Raw genomic sequence first — 6,541 nt, 5'->3', positions numbered from 1 at the left:
TTCCCCTTTTATATTTTAGTTTAAAATATGTGCATAAGTAATAATATTCATATAAATTTCATTTCAGGATAGTAAAGGAGGCAGTATAAAATATTTGATATGAAAAAGAGAGAATTAGATCTGAAAAAGTAATTTAGAATGGGAACTTGCCCTAGAGAAATTCTCAACCCTGGCTGCCCATTAAAATCATCTAGAAAGCCGTAAAACATTCTGATGTCCAGGCCATATCCCAAACCCATTAAATCAGAACTTCCAGGAGTAAAACCTAGGCATCATTATTTCTGCACAGATTTTGTATTTATGTACAGATAAGGTTGAAAAGTCGGTGCCCTCGCACAGTGGTTCTCAAACTGGAGTGTGTTTCACAGTCTCCTGAAGATCTCATTCAACCACAGATTGCTGGCTCCACCCCCAGAGTTTCTGATTCAATAGCCTGGGGATAGGGCTGATAATCTGCATTTCTAATTAGTTCCTGGGCGATAATGATGCCATTGGTCCAGGGACCACACTTTGAGAAAGGGGATTCTGGAGGATTTGCCTGCCTGACCAGTACCCCCCCTCACATTTAGCAACACTCTTCCTTTCTCTCTGGTCCCCTCCCTTCATCAAACATCTTGGAAAATCTTGGAAAATTTTTCCCTTCATCAACTTTTGCAGAGACTATTTCCAAATGCTACATTTTTCCATCCCCCTGAGCAGCAAGCACCAGCCACCAGGTAAGACAACCTCTTAACTTCTTCCATGATTTTGCATCTCCTTTCATCTTGAATTTCTTTGTCATTATGGCATAATTCTGCAGATTACAGGACTAGCAACACTCCTTTGAGACAGAAAACTAATTGCTTCTATCACACACTTCAGTCCCAACATTTATGCTGTTGGAAAGCAGATGCACTCACCTATGTCTTTGCACACTTGGTTTTTATCCTTAGATGGGCCAGATGCAGCTGATCTTCTCTATTGCGTTTTGCTGCCAGGATCTAGAAATGTATCGCATTTGTTATGACTCAAATCAAGTCACGTCAGTAAATAACACAAAGATGGACGGCAGTAATTTGGCTACTGTCCCGTCTTAGTTCCCCCTAAAATCAGGGTATTTCACAGGAGAGTTTAAAATAAGATTTAACCCCTGCTGCCTCCAGTTCTTTCAATGGGACAAACAGTTTTCAAAACTTGTGTTAAGACTCATAGCTTCAACTCTAAACACTAAATCTGAAAAGGCAGTTTGGAGATTCAGATAAAAATTAACTTTCCCTTTTAAGAGAGCCTAAAGGAAAGGGAGACCAAAAAGTCCTTATTTTCTCCAGTAAAAGAAAAACATTCACACAATTTTTCAGTTTGGCCGAGATTAACAACTCATAATCTGAAGATATTGGCTTCTGTTGATGTGAATATCAAGATTTATTGACCTCTGGAGTAAATATTAATGGAGGTGAAACTGAGGTTCATAACAAAGCTCAAGGGATAATACATCTTTATATTTGTTGAAATAAAAAGTCAGCCCATCTTTTGCTCATACATACATTCAAAACTCTTCTTAGCCAGAAAACTCAGGAAATCTCTTTGCTGCGACAGATTGCTTACATATATGGCTGAATTTCCATTTGTATTAACTTTCTCTGGGTACTCAGGCAGCCAGGAAAGCAAAACATTTATCACTTCATCTGAGGATCATCAGTAGCCAATCAAAGGGCAGCCACTTATTTACATATAAGATCTGATTGAAAGAGACTGATCCTAACCAGCATCTCATTCTCTTCAATCTCACTAATGTAGGCAGTGTATCAATCCGACTCACACTAATATTTGGTCACTTAATAAGCCCACCTTTCCCCCACATACAAAATAAAAATATTCTAAACTCCTAACTTCATACAAATCCAAATAAATATGCTCACTTTCAACAACAAATTTCATAAACTAATGTTTGTTAAGGAAATATTCTTTTAAAATAGGAAATATAAGTTTACATGAATAAAAAAAGAGATTTCTGGCCTCTGGTGTCAGAGAGCCTATGTTGGAATTCTGGCTCTACCACTTATTTGCCCTGGGACATTAGGTAAGTCACTCAACTGATCTCTGCCTCAGTTCCTTATCTGTAAAATGAAGATAACAATAGCACCTGCATCATAAGATTGTTGTGAAGATTAAGAATTGAACATGTAAAGTGCTTTAAAGTGCGCCCAGAGAGATATATAAGGAGGATGTCAGTGTTCGTTTAAAAAGAGAGTTCTAGGGGAAAGGGAACTTTAAGACCATTTGGCTCAAAAGTCTCAAACCTTTGTGGGCATCCTATCCATAGTTTTCTCAGGCTTGGCCTGAACCATTGACTATTAAGTGTTACTGTTATTGATGTTTATTTAAATTTAAATTTAGTTGCCAATATCTAAAATTCAGGAGAATTCCATGTAAAATAATCAGGATTTACAGCTTCCCTTGAAAAAACTTTGGAAGACACATCCCTACTGGACTCATATTCTCAGAGACCAACAACCAAGTGGTGCTAAGGGGCAGCTGCCTGGTGCAGAAAGGGTGGGTGCCATCGCTCCTTTCACAATTATGAGCTCTCCATTGGCCAGTCCCCACCCCTCTCTATTGCTCCCCATCCTGAGGCTGCATGTCAACCGACAGGTATTATCCCATTGAACACTGTTGCTTTCCTTGTAATAGAACAAAAAAGAAAAAAAAAATTTATCCTCACAGCTATGTCTTTTTCAAAAATGGAAAAAAGAAACCAAGAGCTACGTGTTTCAAGAAAAATGTGAGCCAGACTTACTTTTCTAGAACTTAAAGATTTCTGGGTTTAATATGCCCACAAAGTGTGTATGTAGCAAAAGAATACAACTTAATCTGCCATTAGGAAAACAAACTGTGAGAAGAACCATGACTGGTATGTAAGAAGGATGCCAATGAAAAGCTTAATGATCTGTAAAAGAGACTGAAATTTCAACATGGTGGTTTTTGTGTGAGGAAAATATGTGGTGATGCTGTGACATGCAGTAATGTGCACTTTTTACATTTATGTCACCTGTCCTACCCATGTGGGTATTTGTATTTCTAACACCTGACCTAAGCCAACCTTATCATTGTATGAATGAGGGAATTGAAGCCGGAAAAGTTAAGGGATCTGACTAATTGTAGCATTAGGGGTGGATTAGAAATTAGAGGTGGATATGAAACTACAATCTGGGTCTCTTGGCTCTGCTCCATATCCTTTCTACCACTCACGTACAAATACAAATGGCTTCCAGTGTGGTTTCATAACTATACACCTTCATGTGAATTGAATCCCAACCTTTGCATCATCTTATGAGGCCTTAGAGAGAGGTATTTAAATTCTCTGAGTGTTAACCCTCCAGTTAAAAAACACTAATCCCAGTTTTGGAATTATAATTGTCTAAAGTGTTTACAAGATGGAATAAAATATTTGATCTACTGGTTCCAGGGTCAACAGACCATAGAAATGAAGTTAACACTCGCCTGAAGCTTTAACTGACAGAATGTAAATGTTAAGAAAAAAATATAAAAGAAATACTTAAACAGTAAACATACATTTGGTGACATGACAGCTCATCAGTTGTCAGAAATGTCCCCATTTTCTTATCTCATTATAGTATAAATAGTCTTCATTTCTTTTGAAGAAAATGCAACATCACTTGCCATCTCTTACTTAACCTTAGTCAAGTCTCTGATTCACTCTAATTCTATATTATTTTCTCATTTTCTCCAAATTCTCAGATCCTTTAGAAAGGCTGTAAGATATACGTCTGAAACTATAAAAATAAAGCCTGGGACAAAAAAATAAATTGAAAACTTCCCCCTCCCACACAGACTGACATTCACGTTATTAAAGTCAAAGGCTACAATGTAATTAATACATACAATTATTCACTCCAAATGCTTTTTATTTTTATGCTTTGGCTGCCACTCCTTCAGCCAATAGCTTTCCCAAAATAGAAAAGGAAAATTCTTATTCTATTGCTTATTTTATTTTTGGTGAGTTTTTTAAAGGTATTAACTGATTTTGTTTCCTTCAATATTGCCCCTTCCCTTTTCTCCTGCTCCCATTCAAGGCGCTGGGGGCTTTGAGAGAATTGCCAAAGGGAGGTATCTGATGCCTCAAAAGTGCAAAGCCCTTAGAGGGTGAAAATAGGCTTTCAGACTTAGGTTCCCAAACTCCTAAACCAATCAAAAACTTTGCTGGTCAAATATGAAGAGAAAGAGTCTGAGGAAAAATACCAAAGAGGGAGCGATCATCTTGAGAGAGTTAAGAAGGGGAGAAGATGTAAGATGGGGACTTTAAGGTCCCAAGAAAACAAGGTTGTACACATTGTTTCCTGGGCAGAGCTCTGGGAGAGACCAAGACCAGACCCCAGGGAGAGGGTACAAGGACTGTCAGAACAGGTGAGGTTTTGGGCTTCCCTCAGGATTCCATGCTACTCTTTGGAGGCCACATACTGCAGAGACTTCTGTACCTGAGAGGACTATGGTGTCAGGAGAAAAGGACATCCCATCACGTCCAAGTGTACACGGATGTCCAGGATGCAGCTGTACAGCTCCGCCATTCCCATTCACTCCCCGTGCCTTAGCACTGAGAGTCTTCCAGGGGATGATAACCACTCAAGGAGGTTAAAACCTAATGAAGGGAATGGGAAACTCCAAACAGACTGGGGAGGAAGGAGGCCTGGGTGAAAATAATAATGAAGTTCTGATGTTTTTAACTTGGTTTTTCTTGCATATCTGAGCTTATTATCTGAGTTTGCGAACTCATTTAAGGATGAACTTCAAGCACCAGGATTATTCTGACGTGAAGATGATGTAAAGAGCCTCTATTGGTATTCAGTAATGACTTTATCCCCCTTTCAATAACTGTCTAAAATCCCCTTAAGAAATCCTGTTTCCCCACCATGAACTGAGGCACCCAAACCAGAAACAAGGCCTTCATCTTTGCCTCTTCCCTTTCCTTCATCCCCCAACCCACTTATCACTACTTCTGTTGGAAGAGGTCCTCAAGAGGACATTGTCTCTGGTTGACCCTCAAGCTGGACCCAGGCAATTGAAGGCTCCTCATCCCCTCCCTTGTCCTTGGAATGTACGCTCTGCCCACCATTCCCACCCTAGGAGCTGTTCCAAGGACACGGCCTTGAGAGAGTAAGTTGTTGTTGAGACTATCTGGACCACATACGTGACTGAACCCCCGTTAAGGTCCCTATATAAACTTAGAAGATTCTGGAGGGTGGGCTCAGAAATCTACTCTCTCGCGACCACCCAACACAAGCCTCTTAAGTAAGTTCCCTAGCTTGTTAAAGTCACCACCTACCAATCTAGAGTGAGCGGCCTCTTTCTTTGGTCTCTCCTTGCCCTCGGTGTATGGGGCCAGTTTGCAAACAACATCTTCTCCTTTTCCTTTATCTTTAAGGTTGCGAAGTCCTTCAGATTTTACCACATATTATTGCTCTGGCCTAGCCCCTTGTGATGGTTAATTTTATGTATCAACTTGACTGGACTAAGAGATGCCCAGATAGCTGGTAAAACATTTCTGGGTGTGTCTTTGAGGCTGTTTCCAGAAGAGATCAGCATTTGAATCTCTTAGAATGTGTACAGAAGATCTGCATCACCACTGTGGAGAGCTATCATACAATCCATTGAGGGCGCGAATTGAACAAACACGCAGAGGAAGGGCAAATTTCTTCCTTCTCTTCTTGAGCTTGGACATCAATCTTCGCCTGCCCTGGCACCTCAGACCCTTTGTTTTCAGGCCTTAGGACTCCTAGACTAACTGGCGGTGCCCACGACCTCCTAGCAGGCTTCCTGGTTCTCAGATTCAACTGAATTGCACCACCAGCTTCCTGGTTTTCCAGCTTGCAGATGGCAGATGGTGTGGATTCTTAGCCTCCATAACCATGTGAGCCAATTCCTATAATAAATCTCCTCATATATATATGATATACATGTAGCCTATTGGCTCCATTTCTCTAGAGAACCCTGACTAATACATTCTTCTTCTCTCTCCTCCCCACCACCAGTCTAATCAAGGCCTTCATCATCTCTTATTTATCTCTTCTCCCAGCCTCTGACTTGTCTCTGGATTTCAGTCTTGTCCCCCTCAAGCCTAATATCAATACAGCCTCAGAGAATTCTACAATTCAAACCTGGCCCTATCATTGTGGTTAAAATCCTACACTGTGACTTCTGAGGTATAGGTGTAGCTCTTGTCCCTCTAAGCTCTCCCTGACCTCTCTACAGGCTCAGATTTTCTTTTCTCATCTCCAGCCTATGGTTACCATGCTGCCACTAAGCTGTTTCTCTCCTCAGGGCTTTGCTCATACTGTCGTCTCTGCCCAGAATACCCACCTCACCCTTTTCTTCCTCCCCTTCCCTGCTGGGCTAACTCTTGCTCATGTTGCAAGTCTCAGGAAGCCCCACTTCCTTTAAAGATTCTACCAGCTGCTCCAACAGATGGATTAGCTGTCCCTCCCCACTGCTTCCTTCACACCCTTCAGACTTGCTGTATTGCTTTCTGACTACCTGTTTATCTGTC

This window comes from Equus przewalskii, chromosome 15 (assembly GCF_037783145.1).
Source record: "Equus przewalskii isolate Varuska chromosome 15, EquPr2, whole genome shotgun sequence".
NCBI lineage: Eukaryota > Metazoa > Chordata > Mammalia > Perissodactyla > Equidae > Equus > Equus przewalskii.
This window is presented reverse-complemented; position numbering follows the sequence as displayed.